The following is a 20850-nucleotide window of genomic DNA, read 5'->3' as shown; positions in this document are numbered from 1 at the left end:
CTGTACAAAGTCAAAGTTAGTTATACATATTTGGTGCTACTAATAACAAATAGCTAAAGAAATGCATAATGCACACACACACACAAAGCTTAGGTCTCAGGAGGTTAATCGGTAAAACCTTGATTGTAAAAAAAATGTCATTTAAGATGTTTTTTTTTTTTTTTTTGTTTCGTTACAGTTAATCTCATCCCCCCTGTAGTGCCTTCAGGTATGGTGTCTTTATCTTCTAAAACAGTACCCACATTGTGTCATTGGGAAATGTCAAGTCTGAAGCAGAAAAATATTCTACTTAGCATAACATCAACTTTAAAACGTTCACCAATCCGTCACCTAAAAGTAGGCTTTAGAACGAAAAAAAAAAAATGAAGCATTTCACAGTGTAATTCCCAGAAAAGAAATGAATAATGTATGACGGAGCGAGGAAGAGATAATGGCGGAAACATTGTGAGAAAAGACATACTGATGGTTGACGAGAATCATCATTGAGAGGGTGATCAACATTCATTGGCACACGTCTGCATAAAGACAACAAGCTCATTATCCCAAAACCCATCAACACTCCAAATATTCATGTCCCACAGTTTTTCTCTGTTATTATTGATGGATTTTATACTACGTTTTGTTATGTTGTATAATGTTGAGTTATGCTATGCTGTTATCTTATACTTTGTTATGCTATGCTACTGATACTGATATTAATAATCATTTATTATCCATTTTTATTATTGTAAAATCTCTTTTTTAGAATATTTCTCAGTTCGCTCATATGAATCTTCAAAGCGATGACTCATTGTTTGATTGACGTCACCTCAAACAAAATAGGCACAACCAGCACTCGGATTGCTCTCAAATATACTCATTTTTCTCAATTTGGGCACATGAATATGATTGCTGTCTCAACCTTGTTAAATAGCATGAATGCATCAAGTAAATGAAACCCTCACAGACACTGAGCCTGTGAGAGTATCTGAGTTTAGAGATAAAACTGGTTAAAAAATAAATAAATAATATTATGAAAGAGCTGGAAATGTATGCATGGAAATGTTGTTTGAAATGGGTAGTTTGCTGAGGCACTGTGGTCAGAAGAGCTGGGGTTAAGGGTTTATTTTGACCTACAGCAAGAATCAAAACAATAATTTGCATCAATTTGCCTCCAAAAAGGGAAGAACTTTCCATTTATATACTTCAGCTAACGTCCAAAGAAAACAGTGTATTTTCTGATGTTATTTTTAACAGTTCTTTTTTTAACTTGTTTTTTTGTCAAACAAAATAAAGAGGATTAGGGCCACTGAAAAACAAAAAAAACAGAGCCAGTAGTGGAAGAAAAATAACAAAAACAAAAAAAACAAAAACAGAGCAAGTAGTGGAAGTAATCTTTTTTTTTTTTCCTCATCTTAATTTTTTTTGTTTTTTTTGTCCTAAAATTTTTAATTTTTTTTCATCCATGATTTTTCTTTTTTTAGTTTGTCTCACAGGTGGAGACAGGCAGTGTGTTTCTGAGTGGCTGGAGGAAGAAAACGAGTGAAAATGACTGAATTTTCGAATTTTTGCCGTGAGCGAGGGGTTTGTACATTCCTCTGGAACCCCTCGCTCACGGAGAAAATTCAAAAATTCACCTGTGTTTTGTGTGGGAGGAGCTTGCAGCCATCCCAAAAGAAAAAAAAGAAAAAAAAAAAAAAACAGGACTGGAAAAAAGACAAAAAAATAATAATAATTAGGCACAAAAAAAAAATTTATTATTATCTATTTTTTTTTCCACTACTGGCTATGTTTTTTTTTTTTAGTGGCCCTAATCCTCTTCCGCACTGTTTACACACTACTAGCCTGTGAAGTGTATCCCAACATGATCTCTATAGGATAGCCCACAGTTCATGTAAAAACATGTAAAAACAGAGGAATGGATCATGGTCAAAACTGTCTTTATGACCAGGTACAACATGGCTATTCTGTTTTTTAACATAGTCAACTCGGATATGAACTGAAATTTGAGAATTGTTGAATAAATTTGAGAAATTAAAAATTCTTCCTGGATTCACAGCTTGTTATTAAGGAGAAATAGTGGATTCCAAGGCTAGCTATGTTGGGAACCACTGGTTTTGGGCTTTGTAGTTGATCAAATTTGCCCAGAAATACCATCTGTGAGTTCTGGAAAGTATCAGATCAGTCAATCGAACAAGGGAAGAGAACTCATCTACCAGATGCACATCAGAAGTGTCCTCACCTTTCCAAAAATGTGAATCTGGCCACAGTTTGAATAAAAACAAACCAGTACAACATTTAATTATAGCTGCTGCGTGGCAATGGTCGGGGCCAGGCAATTTAGGCAAAACAAGGAGTGGGTGGCTGTCAAAATTTGCACAAAAAAGAAAAAAGAAAAATACACATATTTATTTATGTATTTATTTGACAGGGACAATGCAATTCAACAACAATACAAAAGTTTGCAGCTGATGTAATGCACATAGAGTATGTAGTTAATGCTAGTTCACATCTCCTGTCCCTGGTTGGGCCTTTATACACTACAGTGAAATACAGTCAAAACAATAAAACTTACCAACCCACAATACAAAGATTATAAAAACGTTCACATACACACACACATATTTACTAATAAGTACAATTTTGATTGCATTTAGACAGCATGGAGATGTTGGTAATTTATTGTTAATGATTTATAGGCTTCATATGTTTTGCATTGACTCCAATTGTTCCCATGAGAGCAAAATTCAAAGTGCTGTTTTTGAGATATAATTATGATATTTTCCAAACATCATCATCAACCACGATTCCAAAATGTGGTCATTTTTAAATGAACATTTAAATTGTATTTAGCATGAATTTCTAAAGTAAACAGGAATGTAGACATATACTTCAGTCACACATTTTGATTCCTTTAAGGCTGAAATCGTGTAGGACAGTCTGAAGATGTGCTGTAGCAGGGTTGATGTCAATCAAGTAAAGTGAATATTTTGTGGGAGGAGATCATTTGCAATAGGTTTAAAAATGTACAAACGTTTTTTCAGTATCTGGGCTACATTTTTTAAGCTTGCTGTAGCATCACCGTTAGGACGATTGGCCTATTTTTGCAGCTCATCTAATCTGGCGTTGGACTGGACCTTTGTGCAAAATTTGGTGATGGTTCATACATGGGAAGTGGGATTTTCTCAGATGAAGAAGAACATGCAGGTTCCTGGCAAAAGGCTAATGATTTCCTCCTCTGTAGTTAGAATAAAGGCCCTTGAGTTTTTCAATGTCTACTTATGGTAAAGCAGTTTAAATGCCCTGCTCGAGGGCACCTTGGTGTAGATTAAACAGATTGCTAAAAACTCCTATTCTGACTCTGTATTCAATACTTCTAATTTTATCAGCTGAGGCGTATGATTCATCACACTGTCATACTTTCTTTCCATTTGGCTCACCGTCATCATTTAACGCAATCAGAGATGTGGCATCGTGCCCGTAAATGAGTTGGAGATTGACACTTGTGTTTATTAGACTCCGTGCTGCAAAATGATGGAGTTTAATTAAAGCTCTTAACATGGCAGCCAATGACAAACAAGCATGTGGTAACTTAATTGTGCCAAGCATAGCAGCAGTGTTGATGGTTTTTTTTTCTTCTATTTTTGAATGCAATCATACGCAATGTACGTAGTAATGTAGATAAAAAATATTTAGAATATCTATCAAGCTATGACACACAAGTAGTTATAAATGAATCAAACTCCACATCTTTCTAAAGGTTAATTGGAATATAGTGCCAGGTGGGGATACTATTTTTTTGCAAAAGCATCGTACGCATTATTTCCGCTCTCTATTTGTAGCCATTCAGCAATTGCTAATCTGATCAGCTGTTCCTATAACCTTGCCAGCAAAATGGATTCTCCCGGTGTTCACAAACACCAAAATCCATCTTGCTGTTCCCGCCTTTGTCTTTCTAAACCAAACCGAAACGATTCGAACCAATCATGTGTAGGGTTGGGCATCGTTTGGATTTTAATGATTCCGATTCCGATTCCCAATTTTGATTCCTGTTCTAAACGATTCTCGATTCCGATTCTTTGAGTTGTGCAGGTCAACAGGTCACAGATTTCACAGGATAATTTTTCAATTCAATTTATTAATTCACTTAGTTGATACAGTTTAATTGGGTTGCTGTAATGTAACTAGGGTATTTAATTACAAAGGTCTCCAACTGTAACTGTAAAAGTGAAACTTGCTGAAATAAAACTACAAACAAGTTGTCAGCACTGGGCTTTTTACCAGTGAATAGTTCCTATCTCCCTTCCGCTCCGCCGGACCAAACTAAAATCGTAGCCACACACGCACACACACACACACACACGCATGCTAACACACACGTTCTGAAAGCATATTATACAAACCCCGCGTAAACAAACAGAGCAAGCCGCGGAAACAAACTAGTGCAAACTATTTGGAACCGGTTCTCGGTGCCCAACCCTAATCATGAGGCAGTGTTGTGGTTTAGGGCGGAATATCCGGGTGTGACAAATGCAGAAGCGCCGAAGCAAAATTGGCACATGCGCAGATGCGGGGAGAGTAACTAGCTGGGCTACCGCTATTAGCATAGATCCGAATCAAAATAGAAAGATGTTGACTCAACAAGGATGGTTAACGTGCCCTTAACTGACATACTCATGTTGCAAAAATGACAAAAGTCACTCAATGACATAATGACCGCAACATTACTATCTCAAAAGAACGTTTTCACCAGCGGAGCCTTGTTGTTGTTGTAGCAGTGTCTCTGCGGCGCATGCCGATGATGACATCATCATTTGTTACCGTGTGATTTGCTAAAACAAATTATGGTGGACAGGCGTTTCGCCCAATCAGCTTCAAGCATTCTGTTCATGTCCCTCCCTGGTTCTGAAAGGATTCACCAGACACAGATCTATGTAGAGAGCTGGAGTTAGAGGGAGGGGCTACACATCAATCTGGCTCTTGCCAGGTTACTGTTCCTAGGAACCAATCAGGAATTTTAATATGTTTTAAATATCTTTAATAGTAGTTTGAGTAGGCTGGAAAACTAGTAGTATCCAAATTGATTGTGCCCTTTTGCACTTCCATGTATACATGACGTACAGCATATAAAGTGTGTAAAGCAATGACGATATCAAAGCAGTACGAGTTCTTCACTTTCAGTTTTCTTGATTTTATAACCAATTTCTGGTTAATTTGGAGAAATGTCATGGAATAATGTGAGGAAAAACGGCAGGATTATGGAAAGATTTAGTTTTTTCAATGATTTTATATTTTTAAAAAAAGCTGGCATCATGTGATAAAATCATGGGAAAACTGTACCACCTGACAGAAATTGTGAAATTTCATTTAATTTGTGTATTTATTGCCTTTAGTTTGACACGAGTGGTTTAAGTCATCAAATTCCAACTTTCTTTGTCAATATAGTTTATTTGTATTCATTATTAGTTAGCTCTGACTGACCATAAGTAACCATAAATACAAGAAATGTAAGTGTTTGTTTGTGGTGATGGACACTATTTTATTTCAAAAATATCTTCTGACAGGCAGATTTCATGCTTTAATCACATGCTGTTTCCACATACGTCTCCTTTTATGAACATAGATGTCCTAATTTTTGTGTGAATGCTATTCTGTATGAACTACACCACTTTTCAAAATGGCCAATATGACGTGCTTCGGGTAAAGGTGAATTTCTTTTCATTTGGAGCAATGAGACTTGACTCTTGATTTATTTGGATGTTAATAAGTATTACAGCCTTGAGTATTTTTGCATTCTCCAGCCTCCATCAGACTTTTTATTTTCTTTTAAACCCTCTGCTGATGTGCAGTGATGACTGTGCTTTGTTGGACTGAAGTGGTTCCACAACACTAAAGTGTTCAGGTGGGCTCTCCTTACCTAAAGGGACCACTAATAATGGCTGGAGGCTCAGTGGGCTTCAGACTTGATTTCACAGTGACTTGGAAAATTGCATCACAGCACTCCAAGCTAAGGATATCTTCAAGCAATGAATCTGATGCACTTACGCCTTTGCTTGGGGAAGAAAAAAAAAAATGTATCTTCAAACTTTGAATTGTTTCAGTCTTTTATACTTTGGGAGGAATTCAGTCACTTTTTCCTCATTTTGTCTCCAAGGCGTGATAAGATTATAATGATCCCATTTGAAATACACTGCTTCCTGTTTTGATATCTTGGATTATGAATTTAGAAGGAGTGACACAATCTAATATTCAATACTTAATGGAGAATGATATTTCTCGTTCTACTCCCACAGGGGCCCACAGGTATGGAAGTAGGAGAATATTAAACATTCTCAAACTCAATTTGGGGCCGACCTGAAAGAAAATGGCGTTTCCAGTGGCGTAGTGAGGCCATTAGATTCCAGTTTGAGAGCAGCAGCATCTGAGCGCTTTTTCTCTCTGTTCCAATGCTGCTTGTGTCAATTTTAGGAGGCCATTTTGGACGGACAAAGGCTGCTGCCGACAGGTAATCTGGTACAGCCATTAGTGCCTGTTAAGTGTTCTAGGTCCTATCACACCTTGTCCATCAGTCTCAATTTGGTCCAACATAGACTTTGTTCTCCCCCCCGCCCCCCCATCTACCTCACAGTGGTGGTGACCACTAGTGGTATTCTAGCAAAGGTGCTGACACCTTCAGTGGACAGCAGGGGACTAATGTATGGATGAAGTGGATGAAATGACCTGCCACAGAAACCACTGCCATCAACTCAACACTTTTTTTTTTTTTTTTTTAAGCTCTCTAGTGTCTAAAATCCAATGTAGCCACTTTAACTTTCTTAGAAGGAATTGAAGTTTTCTGTAGCACCTAAATCAAGGAAGTAGCTACTGGATTTTCCATTGTATTGTATAGGCTGCTGTGTTTTTTAATTTAAAGTTGAGGATGTGGCCAATACGGCAGAGCGCTCCATGTGTCGATGTTTTCAACAAGTCAGCACATATTTGTCCAGTGACAGTGGCTTTAGAAACATACTCACGTCCCTGTAATTGAGTGGCTTTTATGGGTACTTGTACTTTTTTGAGTAGAATTTATAAATCAGTCATTTTACTTGTACTTAAGTATATTTTAAACAAAGTAAAGTAATTTGTTACATTTCTACACCCAACCGTTTACTGAGTAAATTATTATTTTTTGGTTTTAAAACTATCAACGGGCATTGTGAAAGTACAAAAAAATGAAAAGCATTGAATGCAAATTATTTTCTGAATTTTAGAGTTAATAAATGTATCTATACTTAGAGCCTTAGAATAATTTTTATTTTGAATTGAATTCATTGGTTTTATTTTATTAAAAAAAAATAAATAAATTGAAACGTTGTACATTTTGACATTTTGGAAAATAAATTGAGCTCGAAATGCGCAAGATTTTGTCTCTTCCTTTTTAAGTTTGTACATGAGATGTTTACTGTATGCAAGGGAACCATGGCAAGATTTATTACCAAAAATAAAACATGGGGGGATGAAAGTAACTACTAACTTTTACTTTGAGTGCTGTTTAATTTAGCTATTTTTTACTTTTACTTGAGTATTTTATGTATGACTTACTTGTACTTTACTTTAGTACAATTCCAATCCAGTAACAGTACTTCTACTTGAGTAGGATATATCAGTACTCTTTACACCTCTGGTTTTCATTCACTAAGCCTAAAATATGGCGTTAGCTTAAATAAAAAGTGAATACCGGAAAATTGAAGTTTCTGGACTAGGGAGGAGACTGAGGTTGAATGCATTCACGGTGGGAAGAGCGTAAATAAAAGATACTATAAGGTGTCAAGTGGAAGCTATTTCAGCCAGTTTGTAATAGTAGGAAACAATAAAGTTGCCATATCACCACATTAGGTTTGTTCCGGAGCAATGGCGCACTGGACTCGAGGCTGATAGAAGGCATGATAGGAAGACCAAACAGACAAATCAGAACAGCCGTCTACAGGATACAGTAAAAATCTGCCAAAGTTTGCAATAGTAGTAAACAATAAACAGTATAAGGAAGCCAAATAACTACGTTAGGTTTGTTCAGGAGTCCAGACTCTGAGGCTGATAGTTCTTCTTATCGTGACGTCCACTAACGGACGGAGAGGTGTATCAATCTGGTTACAGTAAAAACTGATCATTAAAAGCGGTAAATGGACTGATATGCAGACATGGAGCGGTGAGGAATAGTCTGCCCACGTCATTTGAAGTTCACCCTCATCAACCAATAGGGTGAGGCCCATGTCCCGGTGCAGCTATTATATGGACTTTTCCAGAATAAGCCAATACAACGGTGCACTCTATAACCTGAAAAATACAGTAAATATTACTAACATCTCGCTAATTTAAACACTTAAAAGTGAAGACTTAGTTTTCAATCCGATCTGCTTGAATTACGAAAACACTGTCATAATAAAAAAAAACCAAAAGTACTTATACATGTATACATGTCTATTCCCATTAAGAACACTACAGTAGGTCCAAATGTATGGTAGCACCCCTTTTTTTTAGAAAATTGCATTTTTAGAATCTTCCATGGTATAAGGTCTGTCTTTGGTTAAAATTTGTCAAATTCTGTCAAGTACTTTTGACAAAACCCTGCTAAAAGACAAACAATTAAATAAACTGTGGTAAAAATATGACCTCCTTGGTGGATGCAATAAGCCTTTTCCAGTGACGTGCAGTCAGGGTAGGCAAGGTAGGCAGTGCCTACCCAAGGATGAATTGACTGTAAGGCAGGAGGAGGTCAAAATAAGGTTTTTTTATTTTTTAAACTTGAATTTGCAAAATAAAAATCCTTTTTATCTACAAATTCGATTAACCCCCTCCCAAAAGCACAATGTGTTTTTATTTGTTTGCGCAGTCAGTTCCCCAAGATGACAACCATTGCTATGCTAAATGCTATACGTACATTAAGAGCGCATTAGTGAATTGATAGAGCGTGGCTCTCTAGCTAATGGGAGGGATAACGCTACAGTCAAGATGACAGCGCTAGAGACGGTAAAGAAACTTTCTTTTGAGGAAAAATGACAGCTTTTAAAATATGGGAGTCCAACACCTGAGCTACCAGACCTTCAGCAAAGGTAAGGTCAGAAAATAGTTTGTATTTTCTACAGTGAATGGTACAAAAGGAAGGATTGGCTTTGTGGATGCGCCTCGCTGAGGCTGTTCCGAGTTGTTGTTGTTGTCATTTTCTCCGTGTTTCTGTGTTTCCAACACAAACAACGGATCTGCTGCCGTGTCATGAGATATATCTTGTTGGGAGGCTATATTAAATAATTGTTTATGTTTCTTTAATGGTGTTTTACAATGTTAATTTTGTTAGATGGCTAAATGCTTGTTCATGTGGATCTTGATGGGTTTTTTCTTTCATATCATGAATTTTGTATTTTGATAAGCACATTGATATGATTTTGTTGTAGATTGCGCTATACAAATAAAGTTGAATTGAATTGAATTAACGCCAGCAGAAACATATGGAATTGTCATTGATGTTGACATTGGTGGTCTCGATTTGCAACGCCCTGCCTACCCTGCCCTAGTGCTCATGGCACATCACTGGCCTTTTCACACTCTTGCTGTGGTTCAGTTCTTCCGCATTAGATCAAAGGTCAAGAGGGGTAAACTCGCCGTGGCTGACGATGTAGAAAGCGAGTCAGATAGAGGTTTTAAGAATCGTTGATTCCTTAAAAGATTCTTTGCGCAAATGTGGCATCAGTCTCCAAGGCAGAAAGACCCAGTTAACTGCTAAAGCTAATGCTGCTAAAGCTAATGCTGCACACAAGCTGAAAATTCCGGTTTTACAGAGTATACTAATTAATAAATTTTAATTTTTTTCAAAATAAGTAAATTGTGGTTGTTTTGTCAAATGTATGGGTCCTGTCTACACTGCTTATGCTCCATAAAGTTTTCTAGGTATATTGCACTGGTATGATGTACAGTACTATACATGATAAAATAATGGTTAGATTCAAGGGATTAGAAATAGGCGATACAGTATATTCTGTTCTTCTCTGTGTATTTTCACCATCTCACAGTACCACTACCATTAATATATGTTTAGTTATAATCTAATATACAATTTGTATTCATCAATTTTATTCACACATTCAGCTAACCAGAGATTATGTCAGGCACATTTTTTTTCTTTTTTGTGACTCCTTGTCCATTACAAATAAAGTACTCGATATTGAAACGTGTTCATTGAAAGCCGGTGTAAGTGAGTGTTGCACTTGCAATATAAAATAAAATGTCAGATTAGGCCCACCTTTATCGCACAAAAATTCAGTGTCGTGTTGACATTTATATCCCTCTTGACCTATGACCCCGGCCGGTCGCGCATGCGCACTTCCAGAGTGTGAAAAGGCTCTAGCAATCAAAATGTTTTCCCTTTAAGTTATGGAAATAAATTATGCTACCATTGTCGCTCCCTCAAGCAGTTTGATTCAACATTTTAAAGCTTTCATGATTAGAAATGACATTTTATTTGACTGACGAATAAAAGCATATAATTGTAAGAAATCAGCAGGGGACAAATACGTTTAATGAAACTAACAGTAATGTTGTTTTTGTACATTTTAAATTCAAAATCGGGAAAAAGTATAGATGTAAAAAAAAAAAAAAAAAAGTGTTAACATCCACTGTAATTTTCTCCGAGCAGCGATTTTACTGACAAACCCTTTTTCATTTTTTGTTATTGATGAGTACGATAAGGTGTTCTCTAGACAGACAAGCTTAAATGAGAGACAGATGCTAAAAAGAGCACCTGCTTTGTTCATGAAGAATAAGGGAAATGATAGCAATCACAGTCTTGACAAAACAATTATCCTCCCCTCATTGCACTAAAACTGAGGCCGGGGATGGGATCCTGCGCCCCACCATTCAACTCTCCACCGATCACCTCCATCTTTTACCATCCTTCCTCATTTCATTCTTCCCCCCCCCCTCATCACTATAATTAGTGGTGCTGTCATTTTTTCTGACATGTGTCTGTGCACAGTATTGTCCACGAGTGTGTGCGTGTGAGTGTGTGTGTGTTAGAAAGCGGGAAGCTCAGACAAAAGTGCGTGCTTGTGTCTGAATAGCCTGTGACGGGCAGATAAAGGGGAATGGCAATAGGTCGACTCCCTGAGCGATCGATTCTCAATCGCTGCAAAAGCACTTTCCCCCTTCTTTTCCCTTTCTTTTTTTTTTTTTTTTTTGCCAATTCAACACATGATTAAAGCTGGCGGAGCAATTACCATTCATCTGAAAGGAGACAGGAAGAACAGACCCTCAAAGAAATGTGAGAATCAATCCATTATTAGCAGCACTTTTCCTTGCTCCACTCTCTGCTGCCCATTTTCCCCTCACAGAGTCACTGCCTCTTCTTTCATAGCAGTTTAATTTATATCTCTCCGTCACCGCCTTCATCATGATCCCCGTCTTTAAAGCTCTGTCTGCTTTTTTATGCTTGGTCATGATTTTTATTCCTCTTGGATCCTTTTTTCTTTAAGGCTATTGCATGCATAACCATTTTATTAATATATTAACATTATTCACATGCTTTTAACTAATATAACTGATGGTTAAGATTTTAGCGCACACATCGTGGACGATTGTTGGGGAGGGAAAAATTTCACATAACGGAATAGGAAACTTTTTCAACATTTTCAGTTTGCACCATTTTACATACAGTGTTAATGATGGACTGTGCTTTCCATAAATGTTGGTGCAATGTTTGCTTTGGGAGAAGAAGTCGTAAAATTATTTCTTTAAACTTAAAGAATAAGGTAAAGTAAGGTTTTTGGTTGATGTGTGTCTCGGCTTTAAATTCATAGAATGCCTTGATTATGGGCGTGGCTCCTGGAGTAGTTAAGACACACCCAGTCAATACATAGTTCCCACATGACGTCACAACATACGGGCATTTCCCAACCCGGCGCCTTTGCTGTGGACAGCTGAAACAAGTTTAGCCTCTGTTCACAGCCAAAAGAGCACAATAGGGTAGTTTCGTATTGGGTTAATAGTGCACTAATCGCTGCGATAGTTGAGTTAAATGTGGATTCTTTAGTAAGGGAAGTCAGATCTGTAACTTCGGGACAAGGATTGGCTCTCAGGGCTGGGTCGGTTGGGCTCGGGTGCGAAGCGGGGCTGGGTTCGCGCCGCGGCTGGAGGGGCAGTCGCCGGCACCCTCCTCTCCCCGCCGGAGACCCGGTGCTCGGCCTGCCTTGCCGCGTCAGTGGCGCTCCCCCACTACTCTCTGGCCTCGCCACCTTGGTCTGCTCCCTTCACCTGGGGTCAAATCTCCAATGAACAATCTTTGCTATGCTAGCTAGCTTCTCAATACTCACTATATCTCTTTGTTCACTATTCTCTAAATCCAACCTCTCACCATATATTGTAGTCAACATGTGCAACTTTTTATAGAAGTGGCAGCTCCAACAATGTAAAGAGTTACATCATAGTTTGTATTTTATACAATTAGGCAAGGGTGTATTATTAGTACTAAAGCACCATTTCTTTTTCCTGTGGTTGTTTGTATTTGTCTTTGCCACATGAACTGTGGCACAATCTTGCTCAGTTTGATTGTTTATTTCCTGTAAAGCTTGTCCTGCCAGAGGTGTCCGTCCGATGCTCCCCCACTGTTCCTCCTGTAGTTTTATTAAAGCTCTTTGGCCAAACAGTGGAAAAAAGAGGGAAATGGGAAATGAGGTTGAGTCCACGCTTTGTGATTGCTTCAGTAAGTGGGACTGTCCCATGTTTGGCTCATTTATTTAAAGCACCTCAGTCACAGGCCATTAAAGGTGGCCAATAATGTGGGTGAATTCATCATTAAAGGCCTGATTGTTGACTGCATGTGTGGGTGGAGAATGGACGCAGATAAGGAAAAGGTCTATTCAAGTGGAGCTGCTCTTAAATGCTGCTGACTGAGGTAAATTACTCCCCGCGTGTTAAAATACATATCCACTGAAGAATGATTCTAGTAATATTCAGTTAGCTTTAATTGTTGCGAGTGTAGCAAAATGTTAAATCAGCTCAGTTAGGATCGTGAAGAAAAAAAAAATTCCAATTTGCTTATTTCATTACTCATAAGTAGCGATAAGCCGTGCGTGTGCTTGCGTTTGCTTTTCTGCCTTTGAAAGAAAGGTGACAGCTGGGCACACTCCAAGACCAGAGAACTTGGTTCTTTACTCCAGAATCACACAGCCGATTAGTTGTTCATCAAAACTGAGAGGTGTAGCCTCTTTTTTTTCCCCATCACAGCAGGAAAGCGTGAATGATTGAAGTTGATTTCCCCTCGCAGTGCTTTGCATTGCAGCAGAATGGGGAAACATGCAAAAAACGGTGGAGTAGGCAGACGTGGACAGGCTGATAAGTAGCCACTCTGCCTCCTCTCTGCACCACTGGGTGTGATCATGTCCTCATCCACTGCAGAGCTGTGATTATACAGCGTAGTTGTGTGAAAACAAGCCCATTTTCAACTGTGTTGTGTGTGTGTCTGGGCTGTAGAAAGACACATATGACATGACATCAGATATTGGCTTCACTGAAAAACTGTCCTTATTTTAACTTGTGGGTCTGTGTGTGGGGGACGGGGGTTTGTATGGGGTGGGTGTATTTATAACTATGTAAAAGCACTTTGAGCTGCATTGTCTTTGTATGAAAAGCACTTTTTTTATAAATAAAGATTGATTGATTGAGAATAATGACAATGGCCCATGGCTGGGTACAGAGGATCTAGGTAAGGAGACATCACATGGAGCCGTCTACACCAGGAGCAGGACACAGACCGTGGGCACAGGGCATTGAGAGAGAGCAAAACAGCAAAAGCTATTCGTCAACACTGTAGGACAAGAGACAGCACCACTATAGCCACGGCCCATCACAGCCCCTCGACCAGAGGGTCCCCTCCAAGGAAACAATGGGACAGCAATTGTAAAAGATAAACCTAAAAATTATTAAAAAAAAAAAATCACATAAAAGAACAATCCTAAATTATGAAAACAACATAAAAGAACAATCCTAAAACTATGAAAACAACAAAAGATAACAATAAAAACATGAAAGATAATCCTAAAATGAATAAATAATTAGTTAAAAGATAATTTGATATGGTGGAACGTAAAACTGCAACAACACCTCACTATGAGTGCGTGTCCTGACTGTAGGGATTACTAAAAGGTCAATGCCGGAGGACCTCAGGGCCCGGGAAAGTTCATTGGGTAAAAGTAGTTCTGAAAGGTAAGAAGGCCCCAGAACATTAAGACACTTAAAAACCAGTAAGAGAACCTTAAAATCAATCCTAAAACACACGAGGAGCCAATGCAGCAATTTTAAAATGGGTGTAATGTGTTCCCGCCTCCAGGATCTCGTGGGGTAAAGTTAGGGTTAGGGTAACAAACGACACTTAATGACACCTTATTCATGCTAATGACAGGTGTTATGTCATAATAATGTCAGCCTTTATGTGTAAAACTTCAAGTAAAGTGTAAAATAATCTCAAAACCAAAGTGCAAGTTTGGTTCAGTTTTTTTTTTTTTTTTAGTGCCTTTATTTAGTTCTTTCAGCTGCTGGATGGAAATGCTGGAACGAAGTCTGGAATGGACTGCTTGTCTTAGAGATTTTAGATGCGGGCTGATGTAACCTGATCTGATTTCTCTTGCTGATATTGGATCGATTTCTGAAAGCAATATTACTATTGGGACACTCCTAATGGAATACCAGCTAAAACCTGTGCAAAGCATGCAAGCAGTAAGTAACTTTCTGGTTATGAGGGTGCACCACCTACCATGACTACTGGAGATCATTGTGGTTGATTGCATGAGTGTTTGACTGCATCACAATGGGCCACCTAAACATTTTATTTTGTAATCAGCCATAGAGTTGGATTTTGCCCTTGGTCTGTGAAGAGTCAAACTTTTTCATTTCTTATTCACGTCTCTCTAATTTAATTTAAAATGCTTTTCGATCATTGCTTTGCACGCCTTATGGTAACCCCACATGATTCCTTTTGTCCATCAACAAAATTGCAAACAAACACATATTACCATAAAACAGTACGTTGGCTCCATGTCCTCAAGGCAAGAGAGCAATAAAATTGATTGATGATCAGAGAATGGGATCAGAGCGAAGATGGTCCCTGGAAATTAATGAGGCTATTGTATCAACGCATTTTCTTTTCATTAGAGCCCGGAGAAACATTCGCTGTAATGAAGTGCCAAAAGTAAAGAGTGCTTTTGAGGTGGCAGGCCTTGGTTGGTTGTTAATCATATAAATGGCACTGTACCAATTAAACCCCCCAGTGCTGAGAACTAATGCTTTTAACTGGCCCCAGATTACCCTGAACCACTTCACTAAGAACCTTTAATTACCATCCTTATCAGGCCAAGGCCCAAGTCAATGAATACATCGATATGTGGATGAATTCATAGAGCCGACGACTTGAGTATAGCAGTTCTATTGCTTTTCAAATGCTTTAAAATTGTACTCAAGAGACCTGAGGTTGGAGGTGTCTGTAAATGAGAGAATGATATGATCAGGAGAGTGAAGGTCAGGAGAATATTCTCCACATTTCTCCGTCCTGCTTTGTCTGAAATGACATCAGAGGTTTTGGTTCAACCGAATGTGAGCAATTAGAAAACACTTCTTTTTTTTTTTTCAGTGTGAACAAAAGCTTGGTGGGGTTGTACAGCAAGCGAGTCTAATCACTTTTGTATGTCTCATTAGACCAGACAGAACCGAAGCAAAGCACCATCCAGAAACAATTAAATGATATGCATGCAAACTGAAATCAATTGTCTTGTGTTATCATTTGGTTTGCACGCAATGAGAGATGGATTGCTTCTTTGTGCTACTCCTGAGTTAGTAGTGAGCTGATCAGAGAGCAAGTGTCCTCAGCAGGGAAGGGCCAAGATATGTCATTAATTAAAAAAAAAAAAAGATCCACAGAACTGTATTAATTACATGTTTGGGATCTTGAAAAGTAATAGAAAAGAATGTGGTAAATTTCTCTTGAGACTGAACTCGAGATAGTGCCGACTATCAATGCTGAGAAGTTTAATTCAACAGGAAGCAATAAAAAAAGAAATTACAACCTTTCAATAACTGCTGCTCTGACAATTTTGACTCGTCTTTGGAAATATTCCAAAGGAAATCTTCGCTGGGTAAATCCGTTTACCCTTCGATCTTTGGTTATTTTAAATTTTTAAAACCAAATCAAAAATAACTAATAAACGGTGTGTTTTTTTTTTATTTTACTGACTTAAAACCAAAACAGAAAACCAAGAAACATCAAAAACCAGATAAGCAGCATTTTTCTGTTTTTCTGTTTATTTTTTAAACAAAAATCTTGTTCCGTTTGTGAGATATTTGAATATTTACAGGGAAATTAGAACGAGAACTGAAGCCTGCTGTACCTGCTTTCCACACACAATAAGACTGTTTAGGATTTATTTCAACAGTTTTCTGGTTCTGCTCATGTTTTCATGCAATCTGTGGATGCTTTAGCTCGTAAAATGCTGCTCACGTTTTTGTTTTATGATGTTACGGTCCAAATAGTATCCAAATTAACAGGTGACTATCAACTGTGAGGCTGGTGTGAGAAACAATAAATGTTACAACTTCTACCATTTGACACTTTTTTGAGGCCAATAATAAATATATATATATAAATATAGTACATAATAATACCACTAGCCAGCCACGAAGCTGTCAACACACATGGAAGATTATCACAAGAAACAAGGAGCACCAGTAGATTCAGTACACCACTTCTGGTTCCTTTAATCACGTATCATTTGCTTGCTTTTCGCGACATCCATTTTGGGGGGGATTTATTTATGCATTAATAACGTTTCAATTCACCAGTTCATCATTAATTTGATTTATGCAAACACAGATTTGGCTAAAACATGTATGTATCTCTTTTTAGGATTTCAAACTTAATATAAACTGCATGCATTGTGGAATACCCACATATTTTTCCTGGAGGAGCTAACTGCTAATCTTAATATTGGAATAAGATTCTGTTCGATAGAAGTTTCAGCGCTAACAAATGGACTTCTTTGTAATAGAATTTAGTTTGTGATTATGGTTCATTTTTTATTCAAATCTAAGCTACTTTAATAGCTATAGACATGAGTTGAATACACATTTATAGCCAGGGCTATACTGTGAAAAGAAAAGAACGGCTTTGGTTTTCTTTTGAAAGGTTGAGCCATCTGTTTAATCTAATCGATCATATCTCTATTACCTCTGCCAAAGTGGTTATATTTCCACCGGCATTTATTTATTGGTTTGTTTCTCTGCTAGCAGAATACTTTAAAAGTACTTGATACCCAAAGATAAACCTTATGCCATGGTAGATTCCATTATATTTAGGAGGCGATCCGGATCAATACACTGATTCTGGATCAGTTTCAAAAATAAAGACATCTCTATCTTTCATCAAGTGTGAATGATCATGGTACCATGATCAGGATCATTGATCCAAGTAACTGTCAATATCTGGAAAAAAAGAAGAGGTTTGGGGCTTGATGTAGCTTTATAATCTCTGAGTGTTCTTGTTTGTTCATTTATTCATCCCACAGGAAGGTATTGTAATAAACCAGACAAAAATAGCTAATATATCAGCACTGTTGTTGAATATGGTTTCACGAATGACAACAAAGTAAGAAAAAAACACAACTATTTTAAATTTGATATCTACGTATTTAATATTTTGTAAAATGTAATATAATACTGATATTTAATTATTTTAATATTGTGTATGACTTGTTGGCTTTAGTTTTCTTCTTCTTTCTTGGTTAATAGGTGCATACCGCGAGCTTCTGTAGATGTTTTATTTAATTACTTTCATATTCTACACTCCATGTCCATTCCATTAAAGGATGTACACTTTAATTTCTTAATATTTAATTAACTTTATCTGTATTTTTTTTTTTTTTTGCCTTAATGCATATAAAAACAAGTTTGGTAAAATTTTACTTCAACACAGTAAATAGTTCACGTCTTTGTGTTCATATGTATTTTTTATTTTTTTTTAATCCAGCTATGGGTAATTGGTAAACATATTTACCAGAGTCTGTTTTACATGAGAAACACACATTACAAAGTCTTTTGCCAATGGGCATTCTGGCAGGTAGATAGGTATGTTTGGAATGCCACCAACACAAAAATAAGAGCCAGCTTAACCACTGAAGGCATAAAAATGATGTTGGGTATTGAAGGTCACCTCAACCAAAGAAAGTGAATAAGTTTGAGTCCCTGCTGTGAATACTTCTGATATCCCTCATTTGCATTTGTGAGTAAATTACCCCATAAACGTGCAGTGAAAGCTTAGTGCTGTGCCCTCGGCCGTACAGAACTCGCAAACAAAGCTTGTTTACAACGCTGCCTCTCGTGAGGTGTGTTCATTTTTCATAGGCTGTCAGAGTCGTCTATTTAGGCTGTTGCTGCAAAAGCATATAATGCTATTAGTCAGCTTTTGCATTTCAACGCCGTGCGAGTGCTTTAGAAATCTTCACAGGATGCTTTTCTTCTCCCCGAGCGCGTCTTCAGGCGTCTCTGGCAGGAGCTTAATTTTCACTATCAGCACAGCCATGGCCTCTCCGTGTTTGTTGTCAACCAAAACACTGCTCGGTCCCAATTACAGTATGTTTATTTTATTTTTTTGAGTGAGTGAGGTATCTGAGAGGTGGTGGCAATATTGCTTTTTTATCGTCCATTTCGTAATGCTATCTTTAACTCAATTCACTCTGTCCCACCTTGTGCTTTGGTCAAAGCTGCAGAATTTTTACTTTCCGCATTTTACATTCACTTAACCAGAATAAATATGACAATTTCAAAAAACATCAGGAAACCCTTGCAGCACTCCTTAACAACTATTTTTGACTGAATATGAGAATATATTAAACAGACATGCGGTCACACATAGTTTGCAGGGGGGGCAGGGTTGCATTGCCCCCATAGTGGTAAAAAAAATCTTGATATAATGTACGTAATATGCAAATATCTTAAGTGCCACACAGTGACTGTACAAAAAATATATGAATTCAGTTGTTATTCTAGAAACTTTTGAGTAGAGCTGTCACTTTAATGCGTTAATTGCAATCAATTAATTACAGTTAGAAAAAAATAACTGTTAATCGCTTTTTTTTTTTTTTTGCACTCCAAACAGCGCGGAACCTTCTAATTTCTCGAGTTCCCGGTATACCCACAATACTGTTGCATTGCCTAGTTGTGTGCAAATTCAGAGTTTGCCTTATCACCGGAGCTTTGCAACCTTCGCTACAACCTCAATGCTACATGTAGCAGCTAGCACGGACAGCTAGCGTGGATACTCGAACAGTGTTAACTGCAAAATGCTGCAAGCATGCAGTGACTGGCAAATGAATAAACTCACTGAAGAAATATTATTATCTGAAGGAGAGAAAAAGCTGAAAAGTGTACTGTTTATGATGTGCTAACTTATAGCACTATGTATGGCATTTTATTTTATTTGTATTTTCTTTTATTTGGAGAAAACACAAAGCAATATGACTCGTAGCCCTTGGGACTAGTCTCTCTTACAGAGAAATGTAAATGGCTACGCCTCTATCTGTTGAAGTCTGTTAAAAACAAACAATAAATGACTGTATAAAGACACTTAAATATCAATGTTTTGATCTGCCACAATAATGTCATTTAAATGAAAATACCTCAAGTTGAGGGCATTTCTCAGTAAATTTTTATGTGCGATTAAAAAAAATTAATTTGATTAATTAATTACACAGCATGATTAATTAATCACAATTTTTTTAATCTCTTGACAGCACAACTTTTGAAAGATTTTAGGTTGGTTCTTTTTTTGCTCGAGTCTCCTTCATAATGTAAATGGTGTAGCGACACTGCACCCAGCAGTTCACGTATGGTACTGCAGCAAAAATGAAGCAGAAAGCAGCCGCCGGCCTGACTTATCATGAATTTACAATTAAACAATGCATTGACTCAAATTTTTGTAGTCAACATTATCAATTATGTTACTAATCATTTTTGTAATATTGTATATGTTACACACATTATGGTTGGTGCGGATCTCGAGACCGGATATTTAATACCATTTTTTCTTTTGCCCCCCCCCATGGCAAGAATCTCAAACTCCACCTATGCACGTCGTATGTATTAATACGCAACCGCCAGCTACCATTTATATTACAACAGCTGGACTACAAAAAAAAAAGGAATACCACCGCCATTGCATTAAGTCTGTAACAAACACATGAAGGTTCAGCAGCTGTGAATAGGTTTCCTTGCTGAAACAGGTTTTCGGATGTTTACACATGTACTGTAGATTTATGTTAAAGCAATTCTGGCTCTCATGCATTGCAACATAAAACATCTGCTTTGATGTCCTTAGAATTAGCAGTACAGACACATGCTGTACTATACTTTTATATAAAAAAACTGATGAAAGAGAATTCATTCAAGCCAGTGATTGCAAACCAAGGATCTGTGCATGTTAGATCTAAAACTTGCTGATAACACTTTACTTAAGGTTTTATACATAAGGCTGACATCATTATGACATGACGCCTGTCATTAGCATGAATAAGGTGCCATGAAGGCTGTCAATAAGTGTCGTTCGTTACCATAACCCTAACCCTAACAAACCCTTTATCCCTACCTAATCCTACCCCTACATACCTACCTAACCCTAACCCATAACCCCAACCCAATCTAACCCTACTCCTACCTAACCCATAACCCTAACCCTACCTAACTATAACCTCTAACTCTAACCCTCATGGCTGTCCACTGCTCCTTAGGGATGGGAACACATTTTGTATATGCGTAAACATATGACAATTTATATCTTATATCTAAATAAACCGTTCAAATTCTATC

Source organism: Gouania willdenowi, chromosome 6, assembly GCF_900634775.1.
Source record: "Gouania willdenowi chromosome 6, fGouWil2.1, whole genome shotgun sequence".
Lineage (NCBI taxonomy): Eukaryota > Metazoa > Chordata > Actinopteri > Blenniiformes > Gobiesocidae > Gouania > Gouania willdenowi.
This window is presented reverse-complemented; position numbering follows the sequence as displayed.